Source organism: Stegostoma tigrinum, chromosome 34, assembly GCF_030684315.1.
Source record: "Stegostoma tigrinum isolate sSteTig4 chromosome 34, sSteTig4.hap1, whole genome shotgun sequence".
Classification (NCBI taxonomy): domain Eukaryota; kingdom Metazoa; phylum Chordata; class Chondrichthyes; order Orectolobiformes; family Stegostomatidae; genus Stegostoma; species Stegostoma tigrinum.
In genome coordinates this window covers 5,855,029-5,881,466 of record NC_081387.1, presented here as the reverse complement: position 1 = coordinate 5,881,466, position 26,438 = coordinate 5,855,029, and the positions used below count along the sequence as shown (strand labels likewise).

Sequence of the window (26,438 nt, the reverse complement as noted above, 5' to 3'; positions counted from 1 at the left end):
ACCACCTCCCTTACCTTCATGTCTGTTTTTCTGAGCAGTTTGATAGCCCCCTGATATTTAACTCCCAGTTATGACCATCCTGTAACCATGTCTCTGTAATGGCCACTAAATTATACCCATTTGCCATGATTTGCGCCGTCAACTCATCCACCTTGTTTCGAATGCTCCGAGTGTTCAGATAAAGTGCCCTTATGCCAGTTTTTGCACCTTCTTTTTGGGTCCTATTACCTCCATTACTAACAGCTCTGGAGTTCTCCTTCCCTTTAACATATTTTTCCTAATTTTCAATGGAGTTGAAACTTCCTCGTCATCTGCTAACCTGCTGCTTTGCTTTCCATTAATTGTTCTTCTCCCTCTACGCTCACTTCTCCCTTCCCCGCTACTTACTAGTTTAAAGTCCCATTAACCACCTTATTTACCATTTTTGCCAGAACACTGGTCCTGGCCCTGTTCAGGTGGAGCCCATCCCAGTGGTATCGCTCCCTCCTGTCCCAGAACTGATGCCATTTCCGCATGAAAAGGAAACCCTCTTTCCCACACCACTCTTTCAGCCACGTGTTTATTTCCCTGATCCTTGCCTCCCTATGCCAATTTGCACGTAGCTCGGGCTGCAATCCAGAGATTATGACCCTTGAAGACCCGTCTTTCAAATTTGCTCCTAGCTTCTTGTAATCCCGGAAGAGGTCTTTTTTCCTAGTCCTGCCTATGTTGCTGGTACCTACGTGGACCACAACAACTGGATTCTCCCCCTCCCTCTCTCGTATCCTCTCAAGCCGGTCAGAGGTGTCTCGCACCCTGGCACTGGGCAGGCAACACACCATGCAGGATTCTCCATCCTGCTCGCAAAGGATACTGTCTGTCCCCCTGATGATGGAACCCCTTACAGCTACAATCTGTCTTTTTCCTCCCCGCTCTTGAATGGCCTCCTGGACCATGGTGCTATGGTCAGTTGACTCATCCTTCCTGCAGCCCTGTTCCTCATCCAGGCAGTGAGCAAGCCTCTGACTCTCTCTGAATGCGATGGCCCTGGTAACTGGTGACAGTGAGCTGTCTGGTCCTATAAATTAGGTTTTTCTTTAAACTGAGACTAACCAATCAGTTGCCTTCTGCAGTCTGGAGAGGTTTGATCTGAAACGAAAAAGATTATGTGGATTATTTTGATTGAGATCACAGAATCATCAAAGAATCCCTACAGTGTGGGTGCAGGCCCTTCGGCCCAACAAGTCCACACTGACCCTCAGAGCATCCCACCTCGGCCCATATAACCCACCTAATCTACACATCCCTGAACACTACGGGCAATTTAGCACGGCCAATCCATCTAACCTGCACATCGTTGGACTGTGGGAAGAAATTGGAGCACCCAGAGGAAACTCTCACAGACACGGGGAGAACGTGCAAACTGCACACAGACTGTCAGTGAAATCGAACCCGGGTTCCTGATGCTGCGAGGCAGCAGTGTGAACACTGAGCCACTGTGATCGATGAGCATATTTCACTCTTTGATTCAAATAGGCACAGAGGATTCCCAAAATGTTGCTAGACTTTTTCTCCATCTTCCTGAGGTTTTTTTCCTGGGTCATAGAATCTTAAACTAAAATCCTTATGGTGTCAAAAGAGGCCATTCGGCCCACTGATATTGCAGCGATCCTCCAGAGAGCGCCCCACTATTCCCACATTTCTTATTTATTCTGGCCAATCCACCTAACCTGGACATCATTGGACTGCGGGAGGAATCTGGAGTACCCAGCGGAAATCCATGAGGACACAGGAGAACGTACAAACTCCACAAACAGACAGTCACCCATGGCTGAAATCAGACCTGGGTCACCTTGTCACGTGAGACATTGCTCTCTCCCTCTCTCTCTCGCTGGGGTGAATGTGAATCTTGGTGACAGTTTGAAATGGGGGCTGTTTGGCCATCCACCCGTTATACAGCCAGCCTGATATTTTACACACTGAAGGCAGCGCAGTCTGGGAGACGCTGATGGGATTTGTATCCAGGTGTCCTGACAGCAGGATGTAGAAACCCACAGATCAGGAAGTGAGTGGCCCAGGCGGATTGCCCGTTGGGTGGCATTGAGCAGGTTGATGACACCTTCCATCACTTTCCTGATGATCAAGAGTAGACTGATGGGGTGGTGGTTAGTTGGGTCGGATTTGTCCTGCTTTCTGTACGCTGTGTACGTGGGCAGTTGCTGAGTAGTCACTAAAGTTGTTGTTGAACTGGAATGGTTTGGCTCAGGGTTGGCAGGTTCTGTCTTGAGTACTGGATTGTTGTCAGGGCCCATATTCTTTGCAGTGTCCTGTGCCTCCAGCTGTCTTATAATATCACATGGAGTGAATCAAATTGGTTGAAGACTGGCATCAGGTGGTAATGTTCACTCATGCTTGGACTGTTGATGCAAGGGTCCTTGGAGGAGGCTGGGATGGAATATCCATTCAGTACTTCTGTCTGAAGATTGCAAATATTTCAAAATATCTTGAACTCTGATGTGCTTGGGATTTTTCTGGAGCCGACTGCTCCAGTGAGCTGTTTATTTGTACACTGTCATTAATGACTACATGTGGCAGGACTGCAGATTTTAGATCTGATCTGCCTGTACCTGATTTTTCATTATTCTTCTCTGTATGTGCCTGACTCTCTACATTACCTTCTGTTCCCAAATCTCACTCTCTGTATCACTATCTCTCTCCAGATCATTCTCTGTGTATATTTACTGCACGCTCTACCGCACACTTTCTCTATTTTGCCCTCTCTCTCACTGGTTCTTGATACCATTTTGTCTGTGTTTCATTATTTTTTCATATTGCATTTTCTCAGTGTAAATGGTTCTCTCTTTTTCTCTTCCTTTGCCTGACTGCACTCACTCTCCGTATCACTCTTTCTCATGCCATTTTCTTTGACCGCTGTCAAGAATGCCGTTCCCTCACACCCACCTCCCTGTACATCATCTCAGGCTGAATTTGAATTGGGCTGTGCTGTTTGACCTGAAGCTGAGCTTCCAATCCCATAAGGTATGGGCTGTATTTTAGTCGGTGGCACTGCTACATTGAAGGAGAAAAACATGTGGGTTCTGATTCCACTCCCAAGACTCAAGCATAATATTTAACTCATGAACTAAATCTGGTCATTTTGGCACTGCTGATGTGAGTGCTAGCTGTTTACAAATGGACACTTGTATTTCTTCTAAAATTTTCATTACATCCTCTTCATCATTATGAAGACTAGCAACTTCCCATTCAAGTCTCTCTTCCGCCTCCATCTGTTCCTCATCTCCTGCTGAAACTCTCGCCCATGTTTTTGGTATCACTACTTTCAACTATCTCCTGGCCACTTTCTCATCTTGCTTCCTCCAGAAGCTTAAGATCCTTAAGACCTTTGCCCATGCCTGTTTGCTGCCTTGATATTTAGTTTAAAATCTCAGCTTCGGATTCTGATGTTGAAATGAAAAGGAGGTTATCATTGTCTAGTCACAATTCAATTAGATCAGTTGGCACTGTTTGGAAATGTTATTAATCATAAATTAATCAATGATTTCATTGTCTTATTTGACAGACCCGAGTTCCTTCACTGAGCTGTACACGGGAACCACTGGGATGACCGATGGCCCTGAGCTTGTTGGTGTGGCAATGCTCAATGGGGCTACCCTATCCTATTATGACAGTGAAATCTTGAAGATGGTTTCCAGACAGCAGTTCATATCAAACTATCTCACTGTGGACAACTGGGATTATCTCACCCTCCTGGGGAAGAAACGCTACGATGTGATGAAGGAGACTTTGAATACGATCATGATATCGATGAACTTGACAGCTGGTACGATGAGTCAAACTGTCACCTGCCACTGAGAGCCAAGTTACTGTGGCTCTCTGGGGAGTTGGCTGCTACTCTTTGAGGATGAAGCAATTATTTTTCATGTTGTTCTGCTCTGTCTCCAACTCCAGACGTCTCCACTGTCCACAGCCAGCCCCATCTGAAATTGTGCATCATTCATGATTTTTTTTCCACAGATGGGGGCCTCACCCTTCAACACAATCTGAACCTTGACTTCTGTAGACTTGCATTCTCTTGGCTTAAACCTCATGGATATCAGTGGGTAAAGGTGAGGGAGAACTGCTGGGCAAGTTGATATAAGGAGAAACATTCCGAGAGAGTAACAGAGAAGTGACCAATGGGCAGGAAAAGAGAGCTGGAAAACTAGAGAAACATAAACGAGGCGGTAGCAGCAGACATGATGGAGAAAGGGCGAGGAAGCATGAGGTGACAGTGGAGTGATGTAGGGGAAAGCCTGGCAAAAGAAAGCAGGACAGACAGTTACAGCATTCAGGAAACCATTCAGCCCATGATACGTCTTCCACCCATTTGCGCTAGAAGTCTGACATATTTCCATTTGGGAGCAATGATGACAAGGCAGCCTCAGAGCTTTGGTGAGGTCAGCTGAGATCATTCACTGCATCTCCTTCGGTGGCTGAACAAGCTGCTCCTGGAAAGGCAAAGTCTGCAACAAGCAGGGGCTGTCCTCAAGGTAGTGGGTGAAGGCCTCTGCTGGCACCTTGTTTGTAAGGTTAGTAACTGCTTTGGAGTTTCTGAAACAAAATGTCATGGTGGTGGTGAAATGTTGCCATGAAGCTGATGTTGCCATTTGCACAGTTCCTCATGTTGCAGTTGATGCTGAAGGTGGCCATGTGTGTGTGTTTTTTCTTGACAGCATCTTTGATGAGTGGGAACTTTGGGTGCCTTGTTGGTCTCTTGACACTGGCTACCATCTGTATAGCATATCCTTGGGAATGTGGCTAGCCCTTCCAGCCTGGATGTAAGCCCGAGCCATGGTGAATGTGAGCATGCTTGGCATGTTTTCCTGAGAAAGAGCTACCTCTTTTGGTTACTTTGTCTTTCCATGATGTGCCATAGACGTATGATAGACACCAGAGATGGAACTTATTTTCTGTAGCCTTTCATCCTAATGGATGTAATTTGTCCATGTTCATTGTCATGGAGAAATATGCAAAGGATACAGGCCCTGTCAGTCAGGTTCCTGGTCCTGCGGGTCAATGTTTTGTTGCTCCATGCCTGGCTGATGATACTGGCTTTCCTTCCAATGTGTGTGTTAAGCTCTTTGCCAAGAAATAGGGTGTCTGTCATCAGAGAATTTACTGACTGCTTCCAGTGATGTGTTTTTGAACACGGACAGTGACACATAGCCTTTCCTTTAGCTACAGTTTTTCAATACCAATAGTGAGGTACAACATGACACAGGCGTATGGGGTATAAGATTCCTGAACCTTGGAGCCGTTCTTCCATGTAGATAACTATTGCAGCATCATTCATCAGTCTATCAAAGTGCTGCGATCAAGACTTGCTGCATTTTTGGACTTGACTTTCAGGCTTGTTCATTTGAGGAGTTTCTCATCAGGTTGGAAGGAAATACAACTCTTTCATGTCAGCAGTATGACAGAAAAAGGATACAAAACAAAATATGGATTAGGACTCAGACCAGTCTCCACCCATTCTTAATCAATGAACTGTAAGAGATGGAATCATTGAACTGATTGGTGCTGTGCATGTTTCCATGGAAGGACTGAACAAGAAAATGAAGATCAGGAGGTCAGCACATTCTCTCTAACATCCAATAGCTCCTGGTCTCATCGTGGTGTCAGATGCTTTCGTGAAATCCCCAAAAGCAAGGTAGAATTTCTTCTTTTTTCACTGCTTTCCACCTTCGCTTGAAGCTGAGATTGGGATAACATCGTGCTTTCCAGATCTGTCTGATCTGAAGCCCCATTTTGCTGCTAGTTATATTCTGTTGGCTGGTTGATGAAGCCTTATTTGACTAGCTCTGGAAAAGCCTTCCAGAACCCTCTGCAGAGTGAAATGCCACAGTAGTTGCTTCAGTTTCCTCGAGTGCCTTTGTTCTTGTATAACTGGTTGAAATTATGTCACACACATCGTGTGGAACAGAACTTTCTCCCTAATGGAATTGAACGACATAGAGGCGTCAAAACAAAGTAGGGTTTTCCGTACATGTATAGCCTTGACTGGTATTCCATTCCTCCAGCGGCTTTCAGGGCTACAAAGCGAGTCAATGGCCTTTTCAAGAAACATGACAGATAGCTGCAGATGATCATTAAGCACAGGCAGAGGGAGATATCTGGATCACATGGGTATAGTTAGAGTAGCCAATCTGTCCAGTGAGTCATTTGCGTCTTCAAATCAGTGACTACTCTCCCATTTGTGGATCTCAAGAAGCAAGTTTTCTCGTGCTGCGCTTGAGTGTTCTCCTGATTATTATCAGCATGAAGGTTATCATTGTCACTAGCATCTATATTTCTTTATATGGATTGGTGCAGTACCTGTAGGGACAGTACCTTTCTGCATCCTGCACAACTGTCTTCTCCAGTATTGGACTGGCATATGCCTTAGTGTAAAGACACAGTTTACACGCCAGGAGAGCTGTTCTGTTTGTTTTGATGAGAGGACTCATTTCTGTAAAGTTGGATCTCAGTCCTGTTCATGATGCTTTCTTTGCGAGATCTGGTCACTGCAGTTTTGTTGTTAACTGTATCTCTGTGTGCGGACATTTCAGTTCTTCATCATTGCTACTGACTGAGCCTTCAGATGGAAGAGACTGCACAAAGTTTCAGCATTTTTGCTATTCTCCATCAGTTCCTTGTGTCTGGCATGCTAATGGGTAGTATGCCACTATATGTGGACATGTTTGTTTATCATGTTTATGCTTTCATCTGACATGTGCTGGTGTGCACCTTGAAAAGATGATGTTAGCAACACAGTGTCAAATCTCTGTACCACGTCCAAGAAGCTGTCCATTTAGCCAATGCCAGAAAATGAGTCTGATCCAGATTCGCCGGGGAAATGACTTGCCTTGGGGTGGCAAATGCCTCAGAATATCACCTGGAGTATTGAGGAAGTGATCTTCCTTTTCAGCATTGACGCAGAAGATTGGTCGGCAAGCAGTCAGCGTTGACAAAACTTCCCGCTGCTGGAGCAAAGTGAAATGATGCATTTAAAGGATATGATAGGCAATTTGATTACCTGTCATTCTGTTAGTGACAACAAAACATGGCTTACAGTGGACATCTGAATTTTGGTCATGCCAGTTAAAAGCATAATTTGCCTCATTTATTGATTCAGTGTCAACCAATCTAGTGAATTTGAGAGCACCAAAGTCAATATTGTGTAGCCTGTATGAACATGAGAGCTGGGAACAGGGAGTAGGCCATTCAGCCCAATGAACCTGCTCTGCCATTTGATACGATCATGGCTGAACTCATCTCAGCCTCAACTCTCCAGTCCTATCATTATCCATAACCCTTCAACACATCACTAATTAAAAATCTTCTATCTCCTCCTTAAATTTACTCAATGTCCCTGCAATAATGAATTCCACAGATTATTTCCCCATTTAGAGAAGTGATTTCTCCTCATCTCTGTTTTAAAATCTGCTACCCTTTATCCTAAAGCTATGCTTTCTCGTTTTAAGTTGCCCCACTGGAGAAAACGTACTCTCTACGTTGACTTGCCAACCCCTTTTCTTATCTTTCATGCCTCTCCATCAGCCTGAATCATTCCTCACTCATTCCCACTGAATCACTGTGAAGCCAATTCCATGTCCTAATCTCACCCTGAACCAATTCCATATTAATCACATTGCCATAACTGCTTCCATAGCTGGATTAAAATCTCAACATATTCAGAAATTCACGCTTCCTCATCATGGCCCAGAATGAATCCAAGAGTAATCTGATCCTCTCTGATCAGACTGCTTCCCTAAATCCCCTAATTCTATCTGATACAAAACACTCTTTCACCTCTAATCAGAATGTGACTCGCAATTTCCATTTCTATCGGATAATGGATTCCCTTGCCCTCTAATCGGATAGTTTGTGGTTATCCATTCATTATTACTGATTGACGCCTGCTTGGTCACTGACAGGAATTCACACTCTCCAATGGCTACGTTCCGTTGAGGTCAGTGATGACGGCTCTGTGAAGAGATCAATGCGATTTGGATTTGACGGGAAGGACTTCATTAGTTTAGAGCCAGACAGAATGAGATGGGTCGCAGCCAATCACTTTGCAGTGAAGACTAAATATAAATGGGATTCAGATGAATCTTGGAACAAGTATTGGAGATGGCAATTGGAAACAGAACTATTTGACCTTTCAGATAATTACTTGCAAGTTGGAAAGGAATATTTCAAAAGGAAAGGTATGTATTTCAGTTTTGATCCCATGTTCTGCTCTAACCTCACTGATCTATGTAACTGCTGTCCCATTCCATTCAGTGTCTGTATATTGTTTCTGTTCTCACCCTTTCCCATCACAGTTCAGCCTGAAGTGTTCATCTCCAGGAGTGAGCCCAATCATCAGGACAAGCCGCTCACTCTTTCCTGCCTGGTCACTGGATTTTATCCTGTAGACATCGAGGTGACCTGGCTAAGGAATGGGGAGGTCATGTCCGAGACACAATCCTCGGGGATTCGACCGAACCACGATGGGACTCATCAGATCCAGAAAGAGATATTGAATCAGTGCTGGGGATGAGGATCAATATTCCTGCCAAATTGAACACAGCAGCCTGGCAGAGGCCAAGCTGTATCAGTGGGGTAAGAATATGATGTATTTATGTGTTTATGACAGATTGTAGGTCAGAGGACACTGGTTCACTACCTCGCCTGCACATATACACCTTTCTCCCTATACTTTCTTGTTGTGTTGGTCTCACCTGAGTTGAGTATTCCAATTTTAAGTTTGTCAAGGTCTCTTGTTCCTGAGCTTTCAAGTCTTTTGATGGAGATTTTCACATTCCCACTGCCCTGTTGTTGGTGAATTACTCACCAGTTTCACTCCGAAATGACCCCACCGTAATTACATGAAGACTTTCTTGCATTCCAGGCTTCAGCACCGGACATGGGCCCTGACTGTTCAACACCCAGACAGTTAGAGACTGGTCAGACCCTAAAAGAGGAAGGTCTGGACCCCTCAGAATTCCTGACTCATTAAATGGGATTTTTTTTGGGAAGTTTCAACTTCCAATTGACAATTACTTAGCATCGAGAACCCTCTGAAAAGCTCTCCAGTTCTGAGTTAGAGTCAGAGACTTTGCAGAGCTCTGACTCACCTCAATACTAATACGGGAAGCGTGAAAGAGATTAAAAGCTTCTTTAATTCCTAATATGATGATGCTGCCACTTTCAAAGGTTATTTTATCCTTTTGTTTTGAAGAGCGGTTATAAGGCATGTGTGCTGCTAAAGACAACTTCAGCAAACAACTTGGCTTTTCTCAGGGTGTTAGAACGTTGACAGAGCTGACGAGCTGCTTTCAGATCCAGATTTCCCAGTTTCGGTATTAACAGTAGCATCAGAAGCCAATGGGCCTTAAGAGTTAGGAGCTTCAGTGAATGCCTCCTGGCTATTACTGTCTCTGATTATTTTCTTAATGTTGTTCCCTCCTAGATTGGAGGACTGAGTGTAAGAATCTGTGTCTGAATTTGCCTTTTTGCCAAGGCGTGTATTTATGGGATGTTAATATATTGGAACAATTAATTAGCAATAGGTACTGTACTCTGTTATTCGGTTACAGTTTTCAATAGTTAAATTATTCTAAATTCCTTTTCCTTTTGTTTGTATTTTAAATGCAGTGTTCAAATCAAGTGTGTTTTGCTTAACATAGTGTAGTTTGACCAATTGCATCGCATCTGGAACAGGCCACTTCATATCTACTGTTAAAATAAGAAATAGTTTAAACCCAGGCTATCTTCTTAAAAAACCATTTTGAGGGGCTCGAGTCTGGTCCATAACACGAGGGAGCTATAAAACTGACCATCTCCAAACCTACTGCGCAACACCCCCATTCACGCACTGTCGAGGATATCTGGTTGGCATGGGCAAGTTGGATTGAAGGATCTGTTTCCATGCTGTGTGGCTGTATGACGCCATTTCCTCAAACACACGTCCCGACAATCCCCAAGCAATGCTTGATCTTTCCCCAGCACCAGCACCAGTTCACCAGCTCCAGATGTCTGTCTGACTTGCAACGCATCACCCCAGCCAGCCGATTGAAACACAACACACAATACCGCCCCCGCTGCGTCCATCCCCACTTGCCCACTGGACCTCTAACATGACCCCTTCACTGCCCCACTACGGCACCCAAACAACATTCCATTGTCACTCAATATCCCTGACACTCACCAGTGAGACCCCCAACTGACCCTTGCCCAGCAACCCAAGAACTGGCTCTTTGGGACAACTCAGTACACCCCTTCAACCATTCACTCACTGCTCCAGCTCAACCTTGGTCCACCTACCCCTCCACCACCAGCAAGGACCGGACACAGATGTCAGGGAGAATGTGAACTGAACTGTCTGAGAAGGTAACCCCTAGGATGGGCACCACAAGATGTTTGCACCCCCATCAGTGGGATCTTTAATGACTTCAGTGGAGAATGCCATTGGGAGAGGGTCAAACCAGCATTTCAATGAATCCCGTCAATTCCCAAAGGGCAGGAGCAGGTAAAATCGGCGCAAAGCTGGAAATAAATCCAGGAACAGCAAGAATCCTGACCTATTTCCAATGTGTTTCAGAAATTCCCAAAAGCAGTTGGCGACTCTCCTACCTCGGAGGTTTCATTGCATCGATGATCTTTCTATTGGCTGTTATTGTTGGGATAATCGGAATAATCATCTGGAAAAGGCCATGGAGAGGTAAGAATCGGTGAGCGAGAGGGGGATGTGAAACTGAGGGTACAGAGAGAGTCAGGGGGTATCTTCAGGACTGGAGCACACGACACTGAATGGAACTGATTAAATTCCCACACACAGATACACATGTATAAACATAGCTTAGCCTCTGTTTGATCTTCCTTTGTGTGAGCAGCCCAGACCAGGTCTAATATTGATCATTAAACCCAGCAGACACATTAACATCCCCACTGACTAAACATGGATGCAATGGGAGAGATCACCAGAATCTCCATAAAGTGTAAGGGTGGAGGGGATTGTGGGAATGAGAATTTATTCCACAATCTCTGTAAAATTGTATTTTGGCACTCTCACCTAGATAAATTAAGATCTCTACCTTAATTAGTTTGTACAGTTTGGATTACTTAATACTTTGGCCAGACCCTCAGCATGCGAATCTTCTACCCATGATGTATTCCAGTCATTTGGTTTGACTCCAGCACCACGCTACTTTTAATTTTTTGGAATTATCTCTCTGCCAAATTTAGTCGGATTATAGGTCATCCCTTCACTTGTTATTCAGCTGTTCACACTTTACTCACACCATCTGACACTTCTGGTCACCTGCAGAGACGTATTACTCGACGCTCCACTCGCACCATTTGTGTGATCTTTTGACATCTCTGCCTATAAATTCAGTGCCTGTGTGCTTCTTACTGCACCTGACAAAGGGGCTACGCTCCAAAAGCTTGTGATTTCAAATAAACCTGTTTTACTATGACATGGTGTTGTGTGAATCCTGACTTTGTCTACCCCAGTCCAACACCGGCACTTCCACATCAATCTCCATTCCCTCACACTTGTTGTGTTCTCACTAAGAATGGATTAGTTCCCTTTCTAATGGACATTTATTTTGTTCTGCAGATTCACTAAGTGGGACCTACGCCACAGCTCGTGGTAAGTATTTGAAGGGACAGGGTATTGGGAATGATGGGTAGGGCATTGGAAGGTGTGCAGTTATATTTGCCTGGTGTTGTTGAGGGTGGCATGTCAGTCTCCTCACAGTGCTGTTCCTCAACCACCACTCTTTTATCATCCTCTTCAATTCCATGTCCCCAGTGCCTCTCCTTGCAATTGCCACCCTCCATGTCCGCCTCTCCCTCCAATCCTTCACCCTCGACTCCCATTTGGCTGTGCTGCAAGATTGTGGTTAGTTAATTGTTGAGGGTGATTGAATGATAGGAGATATCTCACACTGTCTAATTTTATATTTTATTCCATTTCTGACATTCTGTTTTTATTTTCTCACCTTTTGATGCCTCTGTTGCAGCTTCTTCATGATTCAGTAAGTGGCATGTCAACTCCTCCCAACAGACTTATTTCTAACTGACCCCCCTGTCAGCATCCCAGACTCTGCTAAATCCTGTCAGACAAATTTCACTCCCCTCCCTGCCTTGTGTCTGCCCATCCTTTACTTCATGGCTTTCCTGGGTTCTTTACACATGGGAACCGGTGAAACAATTTGACTTTCAACATCTTCTTAAAGTATTAGCACTTTTCAGCCAAAAGGCTACTGTGGGAGAAACTCTGTCAATCTATGAAGTGGGCCAGAAGGTTCCTCGGTGCGTCTCACACTCCTACACCATCACATATCAATTGCGGCTGGGTTTTTGTCAGAGGTACAATGATAGAACATGAGTGACTCTAAAGAATGTCCTGTTCGGATTGAGGGACCATTACTTCAAAGGGTTAAGATTCTGATTCTGAAGTTGCAGCAGGGGAGATGTTGTCGTCGTCATCATACGGAATCCATGAGCCAACCTTGCTTCGCAGTCTATCCAGATCATGAAATCGTAGAATCCATACAGTGTGGAAGCAGGCTATTTTGACCCGCCAAGCCCACACGGACCCTCTGAAGAGCATCCCACCCAGCCCTCTCCCCTACTCTATCCCTGTAGTGTTGTATTTCTCATGGTTACCCACTTAACCTGCACATTCCTGACAGTTTAGCATGACCAATCTACCCTGACCTGCATATCTTTGGACTGTGGGAGGAAACTGGGGCACCCGGAGGAAACCCATGCAGACACAGGGAGAATGTGCAAACTCCACACAGTCACCAGAGGTTGGAATTGAACCAAGGTTCCTGGTGCTGTGAGGCCGCAGGAGTAACCGTGCCACCCAACATATCAGCAAACTTTTGAGGGTAAGGCTCAGAAACAGCAAAAAAAATTCAACCATTTTCCGTCGAAAAGTTCTTCATGGATTCTCAATCCCAGTTAAGTGATACTCCTGTGTTCACTCTTTAATTGCTTACTCAACGGATGAGTTCCAAGTGTTTCTTTTGAGTGACGTTCTGCACATTCACCTGATGTGATTCTACACATCTCTTCCCAACACACAGAGACTGGCGAACTCAGTGACTTTTTCTGACTTTGATTACTTTGCAGTAGCTAAAATAGCATATCCAATGGGATGTGTTTTTTTTAAAATCTGAATGCAAACAGATACTTGTTTCAGCAACTTGGATACAGTAAGGAATATGGACACTGGATGCTTGAGTCAATAAAGGTGGAGCTGGAAAAGCACAGCAGGTCAGACAGCATCCAGGGAGCAAGAATGTCAACTTTTCGGGTCAAAGCCCTTCCTCAGGATCGGGGAGTGGCAGGGGAACCCAGAAATAAATAAAGGGAGGATGTTGAGGCTAGGGGGAGGGTAGATGGATGCAGGTAAGGAGATATTGAGGTTGGTCAGTGGGAAGGGTGGAAGGGATAGGTGAGTAGGAAGACGGATAGTTTGTGTTGCAGAGAGATTTTGAAGCTGGTGTCCTAGGTATGGGGTTATAGTGATTGGTTAGTGAGAACAGTGGAGCGGATAGGTGATTCAGAAGATGGACAAATTGGGGACGGGGTCGGTTGGAGAGATTTTGAAACCTGTGAAGTTGATATTCAGGCCATTGGGCTCTAAGATCCCAAGGCAAATTATGAGATGCTCTTCCTCCAGTTTACATTTGACCTCACCCTGAGAGTGGAGGAAGCCACGGATGGTCAAGGGACTCGGTGAGGGGTGGGTGGTGGGGGGGTGGAATTAAAATGGATGGCAACTACAAGATCGGGTTGGTTGGTGAGTGCAGAGCACAGATACTCTGCAAACCAGTCCTCAAGTCTGCAATTTGTCTCCCTGATGCAAAGGAGGCCACGTCGGGAGCAATGGATTCAGTGGATGAGATGAGATGAAAAGCAGGTGAACTTGTGCCAGATTTGGAAGGATTGTTTGGAGCCTTGGACAGAGGTGAGATGGGAGGTGACAGGCTGTTGCAGTGAAAGGTACCAGGTGTGGTGGAGGGGTTGGTGGGGAGTGAGAGAGCTTACGAGGCAGTCATGGAGCTGAACGGTCCCTGTGGAAAGCAGACAGGGGTGGGGAGGGAAATATCTTTTTGGTGTTGGGGTCTGACTTTAGGTGGTGGGAATGTCAGAGGACGATGTGTTGTATATAGAGGTTGGAGGCTATGTGCGGACTAATGGGACTGTCTCATTATTGTCGGGGGAGAGGGTTCGAGGGCAGAAGTGCAGGAAATGGAGGAAATGTGGTTGAGGTCATCCTTCATAACGGAGATGGGGAAACTACAGTCTCTAAAGCAGGATACCTGGGAAGTTCTAGAGTAGAACGCCTCACCCTGGGAGCAGATGTAGCAGAGGAGTTGAGTATGGGACAGAATTCTAGCAGGAGGGCGGGTGAGAGGAGGTGTAGTTGAGGTAATTGTGGGAGTCAGTGGATTTGAAATGGACACCAGTCATGAGTCAGTTACCAGAGATGGAGATGGAGAGGTCCAGGAAGGTGATAAGCTAGTGTCGAAGCGGTAAAGGAAGGCACAGTGGAAGCTAAAAATGTGTAAAAAAATGTACAACCTTAGCAGGAGTTGATTGAGAATGTATAGATATCAGGAGGAGCAGGGAGAGAAATTAAGATGGAAAGAGATAAAGGAGCAGGCCAATCTTTGGTAAGAGATGAGGAGCTATGTAATTCAGTCAGACTATCGCCAGAAAAGATAGTAAGGTGTGGAATTCAAGTGGGAAGAACAGTGTTACTTTATATGAAGTGAGATCGGAGAGTCTGGTGAAAAATGGAGAAGTTATGGTCGGAGTAACACAGAAATTGTCAGTTCTGAAAATACAGTTTATCCTTTGTAATGATATAGTGGGATCATAGGTAGGAGTGATGCCGACTATGGCTGAAAAGCCAGTGGAAAATCAGACAACTGAGGTATTACAAGAAGTGTATCCTGGTATTTTTCCTGACTGAATGGTAATAAGGTCACAAAGCCATCGGCTGAAACAGGAGCAGAAATTAAGGAGTAAAGATGAGGAAGTTGAAGTTCAGTTGTCAGAAACTACGCTCAGTCAAATGGCTGAGAAAAACACAAGGACAGGTTGAGGAATAAGTTCATGTGTTTAGCCCAGAGAACTGAGCTGGATTACAATGGAAACATGAAAAACAAAAACAGTTGAATCAAAAAGCGTACACAGAAGAAGAATCTGAGTGTAGCTGGAATGTTACTATCTTAAAAATGATGTCTTAAAGAGGAAACGTAGACTATCACATATTCAAGCAGATGAAAAATGGGCAGAAGTACATCAAAGATAATGGGAACTGCTGATGCTGGTGAATCCGCGATACCAAGGTGTGGAGTTGGATGAACACAGCAGGCCAAGCAGCATCTTAGGAGCAGGAATGCTGACGTTTTGGGCCCAAAATGTCAGCTTTCCTTCTCCTAAGATGCTGCTTGACCTGCTGCGTTTATCCAACTCCACACCTTGTTATCTCAGAAGTTCATCAAGTTGTGTTACTAGTGGGTTACAGAAAGGAAGTATTGCGGGTAGCACATAGATTGTCATAGGAGGCCGTTTCGGAGCTAGGAAACCCCAAGCCAAAATACAAAGACTTTTTATTTTGGCCTGCACTGCATAAGGATGTGATTGAATTTTGCTGGACATGTCATGCCTGCCAGGTAACAGGAAAACCTCATGCAGTGATAAAGCCAGCCCTTAATACCCATACCTGCATTTGAATACCTGTTACAAGGGTCTTAATTGATTGTGTCGGACCCCGACCTAAAACAAAAAAGTGTTTGTTGCCCATAATGAATGAGCCTGCTGGATTTCCAGAGCCACTCCATAATGCAGGATCACAGCTTGTAAGAAAATGTTGCGTAACCCTTCTCCTAGATATGGACTACGATAGCAATACAGTCAGATCAAGAAGCAAATTTTACTTCAGAATTATTCAAGGAAGTTATGGATAGCTTATTAATAAAAATAATCAAATCCATTGCAAACAATCCAGAAGTACAGGGAGCATTATGACGGTGGCATGAAACTTTAAAGACCATGTTGAGAACATATCACCCTGACTCTCCAGGGAATTAGGATAAAGGAATTTCATTTGTACTTTTTGCAATTAGAGATGCACCGAGAGAATCAACTAAAGTCAGCCCATTTGAATTTGTTTTTTGGCATGAGGTGAGACGGCCATTGAAATTAATTAAGGGGAAATTGGTATGTCAGAGTTCAGAGACCACATATTTGAACAGTGTCAAATTTCCGAGAGATATTAAATAGAGTGGGTGAGTTGGCGACGCAGATTTGAATGTGGTGCAGCATGTGATAAAACAGAAAGCAGACAAGATCAAAAATTTGTAATTTTGCTCATGGAGATAATGCGCTCGTGTAACTCCCAGTGGCAGGTGAACGTTTGAAAGCAAGGTTTTAGTGGCACAGGGTCAAAAGAAATTGAAAGCACTCTTCGAGATGACATGGCCAAAGTGATTTGCAGTGAATGGAGCAGCATTGCTACGGTGCCAGACCTGTGTAGTAGTAAATTATTGTGCTTGGACTCTCGCAAAGTCATCTGATTCAAATCCTAGTCCATGCCTGGAAGGTTATGTTGGGAAAGTGCGACAAGCACCATATATTTCTCAGTTGGATTTACTCAGAGGACACTGACAGGTACCTTTATCTAAAAGAGTGAGGGAAATTATAGTTTTTCTGTCACTGAATGGACTTTACCCGTTTACACTCATACTGTTGCAAGGAAAATTATCAAAGAGAAGTCTTGAGCTCTGTGTTCAGCAGTACAAGTGTTTTTTGTTCAGAGTCTTTTACCACACATGTGGGAGAGGCCAGAGACCAATCCGAATCTGGCTGCCATGTGGATGCAGTTGCCCTTTTAAACACAGCCCACGTCAGAAGAGAGGTGAATGACACGATAACTTTCTCCAGCTGAGTACCACATTTTTATAACTTATGCTACCATGGCTCATGATGGAATTCTTCAGTTCCTATCTTCTGCATGACATTCCTCCTCAATAGATCGTTTGTTCTTACATAGTAACACTTGAACACAATCAAAACAACAATTGTATTTCTACTAGTGCATGAGATACGACCCAGATCCATTGGTCTATTTGGGTATCGAGTCTCCATCGCAAATCTGATTTACCCCGCTTGGTTGTTGTAACTCCCTGTTAGTTTGAACTGCAAGAATGTTTGAACTTCATTGAATGTTGAGACTAATTACTGTTTGTCTTCAGCAAGGTCTATCCATTAATAGTGATGCTTTGGGTCAGCCCACTGAAAACAACATGATTTAAGTGGCACCTCTTTGATCCGTTCTGGCAATAGCTGCCTGCCATGGATAGATCTGACCAGAGCTTACTGCAAGAAGGACCAACAAAATAATTCATGCATTGGTGCGATACATTGTAACAACACAATCTGGACAGACTTTGGCTGGCCATTTCATCTCAGCATGACCAGTGATCCCCTCCTTGGTGTCATCTGGTCACGTTAATTCCCTTTTCGGCAGTTTTCATGATAATCCCATCAGTTGGAGTGGCTTTTAGTGATATCCATTTCCCTTCATGGTACCTCCAATATTGTGAACATTTTTAGGTTGTGTGCAATTTGTCTCCATGTTTGGAGATGTGTGACACGACCCCTACATAACGTTCCTCCTCAACAGTGTCCTCAGTACCCAATAATCTGCTAACGGAAGTTAAACTGCTAAGATATCCCAGGGGCATCTTTTCTCCTGCCCATTCTCTCAATTGCTTATCTGTCACCCAGCCGGGAACTTGGCGTGTATCCAATTTCAGCTGATCATTGTCAATAGCCAGATGGCACAGGATGTACATGTTTTTTGCCATATGTTCTTCCTCAGATGTATTAGCCAATCTGTCAAGAAGTGAAATGGCCATATTTTACAGAGGCTTCAAAAAATTCCATGGTGTTTCACGTAACCTGTTCCTGCCATTTCTCATCATCCCTTCTCAGCTCATACAGCTGTGTTGCCAGACCTTTCAGAAATGGCTTAATCCCATCCTTGTCATTGCACATCTCTGCTTCTCCTACATCGTCTGGGAGTTGCACAGCCCATCCAATCACTGATTCAAAGGGTGGCAACCCCATTCCCCTTGTAGGGGTTGACCTCAATTTCATTAGGCTAGGGGAAAATATTCTGATCCATCCTTGTCCAGTCTCTATCAGGGCCTTAGTCAAAATAGGTTTAAGTGTCCAGTTCATTTATTCTACCATATTGATCCTTCAAGTGGTACAAGACGCAGAATTTCTATGTAATACCGAGCAGGGCACAAACCTGCTTAATCACGTTCCCTGGCCTTGGGGTAGAGGTCCTGTAAAATCTATCTGCAATTGCTCCCATGGGCCCCAGGTCTCGGTTTGTAGCTCAATTTTACTTTGATCGCTTTCACTGGCTAATTTCAGTGCTTCCAATTAGGGATTTTAATTCTGCTACTTGGGCTGAATATCTCCCAGAAATCTGCTTGCCTGCCAGCTACGTTTCCATTTCCTTCTACCCAGGCCAAAGCAGTGCAGGATGTTCCCTTATATCATTTTCTAAATTCACCTACGAATATCTCTAAAACTCTTCAATTCTTCACGTGCAGATCACCTCACTCAGTAAAATAATATCATACGTCGGCTCAGAGCTCTCCAGCTCTCTTTCATCTTTACCCAGCTTCAGGATGTCCAACCCCAAAGCCCTTTCTTATTTAAATCTAAATTATCCTTACTCCTTACAATTATCCTCACCAAATTATTTTACTGTCAGTTCCTCAAAGGAGTAGGTGTCGTTGCATTGTGAATTAACATGCTTTCTCAATTTACTGGCCACTATAACCATTTCATGCCATACTGTTTGTCAAATTGATGCACGTGATTGAAACCTGTTCTTCAGTGCACTATTTCCTCTCTTTTTCTGTATCCGTCTAATTTGGAGTAGACACAGAATTCTTGCACAGTTGCACAGTATCCCTATGCCGAGCCCCACGTTCTTAATTCTTGTTTGACCTTATCAAAAGGATCTGAGATTTTACTTACCTTTCCACAGATGGTCCTGATGCTTTGGGTGGTGGCTTAATCATCACATTCGATTCTCTTAATAAAAAAGACAAGGACACGAGTATCACCAAGAGAAAGCTATCCATTTTGTGCTCTCTTTCCTTTTGACTAGAATGCGTGTAAACCTCAATTGCTGTTGCAGTCCAATAAAAAATATCCCTGTACTATCTTAGAAGAGGCAAAAACATAATTTGATCGTACTTACTCTGAGATGACTGGTTTTTATCAATTACTTGATAACCTACTCCAGATATTTGATGTGTCTGTATAGAAATTCATCCATGTTCAATATTTCATTTCATTTTAAGAACCACTCTCAATCTTCTGTTCATGCATTTTATGACTTTCCAGAATCCCTTTAATTCAGAGAACTGTTCCCCATGCTAACGTTTTAGAATGCCAGATCATGTGGATCGTAATATAATTTATTTTGATATGCTTTAATGTGTTTAGGCTTAGTGGTTTTGAAATGTCCAGTACTCAGTATATTTGATGTTTTCGTAATAGTTCTCCAATACTGAGATGCAATGTTAAGAGTGGCCTGATGGATTCGGGGTGACTCATCCATCACTGTACTGCAATGTTGAAAGTCTGCAGACAAGTTTAAAAATTTGAAGCTGTTGGCAAAAGTCTTCTGTCTCTTCAGTTGTCTAAAAACAAAATAGTATCCATCCATTGCACTTCAAGCGCAATGGGTTGATTAGTGATAGTTTACTGCTAATCTAAAAGGGTGACTTTTGATATAATTAGTTCAACAGCTCCTCTTTCTCCATTATAGAAAAAAAGCCATGTGTTACAGTCCATTTCCAACCAGTGGGACAGTTTATGTCTCTCAGTAAATTTTGCAATTCTTTCAAACACTTTGATTTCAGTTTTCTCACATTTTAATTCAATAATTTTGTTCAAAGCAAATTTCTTTTCCAAAATTCCAATTTCCCTATTTCTTCAAGCACATTTTTCTCCAATGGCCATTTAAAATGAGCAAATCTCATCATCCAGAATTAAAGACTAACTCATAATCAAAATAATATTTGCAAGTTAACTCTGACCAGGAAATGAAATTCCAAATATCATTATTCAATCATAAATGTTTTGAAATTAAACATTTCCCAGGATTTCTCCTCCTTCAGTTAGATATATTCCAATCCCAAAAGGTAAATTTTTACCAAGGTTTTGGGAAACAAATTCTAGGTCAGCATTTCAAAGCAGATTTTCATTTGACATGTCCATTACTGATTCCTTCACGTGACACCATCTTAACTGTATACATTCCAAACTGATACAGCCACACACCACACTTTCAAGTCATCGTAGACATTTTGCAAGTGTACCTCAAAGGCCCAGGGAGCAAAATACACAAAGTAAACAAGACAGCGTTTAGCAACCAATGAACAAAGATATAAACAGACCAGACCAGAAAGAGTTAAAACTTTGTTGAGGGAGCATAGCACAAAAAGTTGTTCCCTGTCTCTCTCCACAACTTGAAAACACTTCCTTCCAATCTCAGTTTTAATATTGTGCTTGATATACTGATATTAAGGCAATGTTTTCTTTATTACTGTCCTCTTTTGTAGTCACCCTCTTCGCAAAAAAGACAGCTTTGTGGGGTTCCAATCAGCTTCAACCATTTGGTCAGTCCCCTCAATAACACTCACCTGTCTACTGGGGTTAAAAGGTTCTAAGTTAACTTCCTTCCTCTCCTGGACTGAGGAAGGGTCACTCAATCCAAAACATTAACTCTGACTTCTGTCCACAGTTGCTGAACTTTTCCACCAATTTCAGTTTTGGCCTCTGATTTACAGGGTCTGCTATTCTTTCGGTTTTCCTTTTTTCCCAATTTTTTCTACAGTCCCCAGCAGAGCCATACACATGGGTCTTTCATTCATAGGGTCATCCTACCCATTGTTATCCCTATGCCTATACATGTACACTTCGCCATTGAACAGGTTCCAGTCAATGCCATTGTCCGTACCGCCCCCTGGGTCACTGGGTGCCTCCTCTGCGGCCACCATCCAGACTTCCAGCTTCAAACTCTTGCCGTCTGAGAACCGCCTCCCTCACTGCTCCTCCCTCTCACTGGCCATATTACTGATGCGGGCTGTCAAAAATGCAACCGTCCTGTCATATTTATCTCTTTCTTGTCCCTTCCACCATGCTGTTTTGGCAATTACCCAACCTGCACCAGGAAGGTGTGAGCCCCTCAGCAGCATACCTCATCCTGATCAGCTTCCTGATCAGCTTCTGTTATAATCCAGTACTCTTTTATATTAATGCCCCCTCTGAGCCCCATAATATTTTTCCTCTGTTCTTAGACATGATCCCTTCTCGATCCTTTCTGTATACCATGGTCTCATGCATCCTGTTTCCACCGAAGTGTCCTGCAGTGGGACTCAAAACACCTCCCTGGTGCAAACTAGGTCGATCAATTGTCTACTGATCACAGCTCAACTCCTTTTATCCTCTTAGTTCTTTGTGGATGGCAATTTTACAGCCGGGATCGACTACAAGGTTTGCCCTCAATCTAGTGGTAGTATTAAACATATCTACCCAATTCGAACCCACATAGTCAATAGTGGGCCAGTGCAGCACTCTGATTGAACTACCACTTGCTGTCGGGTGAAATACCAAAGAGGAGTCTTGTTCAGCAGCGTAAGTGATCTTTATTCCGAGCTCTTTTACCACCCGTGTGAGAGCAGCCGGAGAGAGCTCCAAATCTGGCTTTCACACGGGACCCAGTTGTGCTTTTAATGACAGCTCAGATCTGAGATCAGCTGAATACATTTTTATACCTTTCGTGTTACAATAATTACATACAGCATTGATGTCGTTGTCAGCTGCATTTCTCCCTAATCTGTGCATCCAATCCCATTTGAGGCAGCACGGTGGCTCAGTGGCTAGCTCTGCAGCCTCACAGCGCCAGCGACCCGGGTTCGATTCCAGCCTCGGGCAACTGTTTTTGCAGAGTTTGGACATTCTCCCTGTGTCTGTGTGGGTTTTCTCCGGTTTCCTCCCACAGTCCAAAGATGTGCAGGCTAGGTGGATCGGCCATGCTAAATTGCCCGTAGTGTTCAGGGATTTGTGGGTTGGGGGGATGGGTCTGGGTGGGATGCTCCAAGGGGCGGTGTGGACTTGTTGGGCCAAAGGGCCTGTTTCCACACTGTGGGGAATCTAATCTTAACACTTGATCAATGATGGACAGGGCTAGACCTTCCCGTAATTGCATGATGTCTACCAGATACCTCCATCATCTGTCTTTGGGAATTAAGACTCTTAATGGTGTTCTGGGAAATTAGGGATGAGGAATAAGGAATTCAACAGAAAATAACTGAGAAGTTTATGCCACAAGATCTCACAATTGCAAAAAAAACAAAGCCTTAGTCAACGAAAAGCAATAGAGTAATCAGTTCAAACAATTCTTCAAGTACAGTTTGTGACTCCCTCTTTATGAAGCCAGTTCTACTTTCTACATCCTAAATGAGCTCCTTTATACATGATATGACTCACCTTTCCTAGTACTACCCCTAAGGTATTTTACAGCTCTCTGGCGTTCATTCAGTTTTGCACAGCATTCAAACTTTTTGTTCTGAAGTTGTCATACTGGCCTGGAATTAGTAACCTTTGTTTCTGTCTCTTCAGATGTGGCCTGGCCGGCTGAAAGCATTAAACCTTTTTTGTGGAATCAACCACGGAAAATTGTTTTCTTTGTGCTTATTAAGTGGCATTCTGAGGTTCCTCACTGCAGGTACAATCACAGTTTATACTGGAGATACTTACTTCACGTCAATCGTTTGATGTGGGGAATTTCTCACAGTTAGCAGCCCTTCAGTGAACTGTGGAGGAGGGTCTTAGTCTGTGGCCTTTACAGTGACTAGCCCCAGCTTTCGTGTGGCCCTCAGACTATGGTTCAGGACATTGGCCTGTGTCAATTGGCAACGCACAGTCTCTGATAACTCTCTACTCTGGAGGATCAGCACGTTTGCGGCAGAAACTTCCACCCACCTGTTCGGTTCGGTTTCGGGGACCCTCACGGACCTGCTGCAACAACAAGACACTGACCTGTTTAGTGAAACACAAACCCTTTATTACAAAGCAGATACAAGCTGTGGAGAATCACTGTACTCAACCCGGCACAGAGTGCAGAGTCTCGTAAGTGATTCTCCCCGAGCAGCGGAGACTCCCTGCTTTTTATACTTTACCAAGTGCATAATACATAAAGCAATTTTACATCTCGCATTGACATGATACATGAAACATTCACTGCAACAGACAATGACATGATACAAAACAATGACTACAGCGAAAACATAAAGAGACCGGGATATAGTATCGATCGTTCGCGAAGTGACTTAATGACAGGAGGCGTTTCCAAGTTGCCAAAGTAATTTCAAGAACGTAATTTCAAGCTGCCAAAGTGTCTGGCTTGAACAAAAGTCAGTGCCCTGGCTCCTTTGTCAGGAACAGAAGTTACATACTTCAGAAGTCTCACACCTTTACAAATGCTCCTCACTTGACCTTATTTGAGACAGTTTTCACATACCCCCTTGCAGGAAGGTAAAGATTTGCACAGTTTAACTCTAATTCTATTCAGGCAGGAAGCTGAAGGCAGTATCTGCAGACCTATGGGTAGGAAGATAAAGGACATTAATTTATAGAAATATTGAAATGAATATGATGTTATCCCAATAATATCTCATTCCCTCCTTTTATCATTTCATGATAACCTATAACGGGGCTGAGAAGGGAGCTGGCAGCCTGTCAAACACAAATCTGCAGGAAGCTTTCAGGCATGCCATCAATGTACAGCAGGCAGCTGTAATAACTATTCAAACAACTAACCCATGCAGCAAGTATGAGCCCCAAGGACCGTCCATAAGCCATCCCAGCAAACCCTGTCCAGGCCGGGGTCCCTCACTGTACTGTTCCAACTGCCCCTGTATGGCTTGAATAGCCTGGGTAATGTTATAGGACTCGTTGGTGACGTGGGTAATGCACTAGTCCCCGATAATAGTGCAGACTCCTCCTTGCTGAGCCAGCTGATCGTCCACTGCATACCGGGTTTGCTGAGCATAGAGCCGAAGTTCGGCTAATTCTTGGTTGACTGCCCCCAATGCCGTCATTGTGCTGTTTCCCAGGGCGGTGAGTCCACATTCAAGGTAATTCCGATTTTTTTGTGGCCTCCACCCCTGGGGAGCCTCCCAAGCTGACAGTTCCCATGAAGCCGTATTCTCAAGGAAGAGCCCAAGGCAATCGGGCTCTGCCATGCAGCGCAAAACTCCCAGCTCAGGAAGTGTGTGGCAATTTGCCGTTGAGTTCATGCTTGTTGGGGACAAGGCACCGTGAGGGGCCCAATGGTCCCAACAGCAAACAGCACCGGCAGAGTTGGAGTGGCAGTAGTGAAGGTCCCATTAAGGAGGGAAACAAATCCCTTTTTTAGCCCAGTAGCAGGTAACAGACTCACGGATTTCTTGATAGCTATGCCAGGAGGACTGACCCTAATGTGGACAGAAGTTTGCGGAGTTAAAGGGAAATGACCCATAATCTGTTTTCACGTTGGTGCTATTGCAATCCCCACAAGTCCACTGTCTGCCCGGGGTCACAGTTATTGGCTTAGATTTCAAGCAGGGGCAGTTCAACAATCATCCTCTCGTGGTGCAATTTCTCTTTACACACCGATGGGGCCAGGAAACATTTTGGGGGTGATTAGTAACTAGAGCATGTACACAACAAGTCCCAGTTCCATTAAAGCAAAACGGATAGATGTTGGGACCTGTACAGTTATCCCCTTCCTTCCCATGCCGAGGTCTAGTGTCCCCACAACCAGAAAGGCCACTAACTACCAGTTTCACACATGTACCCTGCACACCCCATGTACCCTGCACACACCTCGTCCAAGCTCCCCCCTCCCCTCGGCAAGGCTTACCGGAATACTCTATTCCATGAAGCTGACTCGGGTTCCAGGCAGGTGTTGCCACAAATAACGCTTCTGCAGACTGTGCTAGTGGGTAACATGCTGTCTGATTCCCTGCAGCTGGGTGTGTGTTCTATAAAACAGCTTGTCCTGCTGGCCATGCACGGGCAGAATAACACTCGGTCCAATGGTTAACTGCACGCCGATGAGGAAATCCATCGTTTGCAGTCACTTGAGTGAATCCAGCGATTCTGTCCGTTACCTTTAAGAGCTGTCGGAGTCTGAAGAAGCACTTGGTACGGTCCTTTCCACCTTGGTCCAAGCTTGGGATGACCCCAGTCCCGGACAAGTACAAAATCTCCAATCTGCAGCCATGAAGACCAATCCTGATTCTTGAGGCCTTAGTCCGTTGTCTGTGGAGGCGGTCCGAAGGTGCACTTCACCTGCGAATGGAGAAACTTTAAAGATGATGTTAGTTGTTGGAAGTGCCTTTGCATTTCTTCTCCCATCACATTGAGGTCCATTTGGGTGGCTGGGCTGGTATTGGCATCCCAGGGTGTTCTGCTGGGTCGGCCATAGACTATTTCTGCTGCTGAGAGCCCAGTGGTAAAATGGGGTGTTATTTGCATGTGATACAAGGCTAGTGGTAAAATCTTTAGCCAATTAAGGCCGACCTCTAATGTCAACTTGGTCAGTTTAGTTTTAAGTGTTCCATTAGCTGTCTCCACTATCCCTGCTGCCCGGGGAGGTAGGCACAGTGGAATTGTTGTTGGATGTGTAATGTACCACACAGTTCCTTATTAATTTCCCCACAAAGTGAGGGCCATTGTCTGAACTAATTTGTTGCGGTACTCCAAAGCTTGGTATTACTTCAGTTAATAACAGTTTTACTTACTGTTAAGGCTTTGTTGTTTGTCGTTGGGAAAGCCTCTATCCACCTACTGAATACATCTACAATGACAAGAAAATATTTATGACAGTTTATGCGCAGTAATTCAATAAAATCCAGCTGAATGCATTCAAATGGTCCAGCTGGCAAGGGTGAGCATCTCATCCCCGACCCACATTGTTTTGCTGGCATGTGGGACAAGATGCCACACGAGACTGGGCTGCCTCAGTCAGTCTGGGGTGCCACCAGGTACGGAGCATAATACCACTCATTCCCTCCTTGCCAAGGTGGGTGTCAGAATGCAGACAGCCAACAAGCATAGGTAATAAAGTATCAGATACACACACTTGGCCGACTGGGGTAACCCAAAGGCCTGAGCACGCAGAATGCAAACATCCATTTCAAAAGCAGGGCCGCGCCCCCCTCCCCCCCGCCCCCGCTGTAAGTGCCGATCAGTGACCATACCTGGAATGCCTGTCTTGTCTGAAGGCGTGCGATTTACCGCCTGCTTGTTCATAG

General features: G+C 44.4%; 1 pseudogene; it reads left to right on the top strand.

Annotated features, from left to right (window-relative positions):
• LOC125446652 (class I histocompatibility antigen, F10 alpha chain-like) overlaps window positions 1-26,068 on the top strand; it is a 30,447-nt pseudogene extending 4,379 nt beyond the window's left edge.
• Window positions 26,069-26,438: the final 370 nt, after the last annotated feature.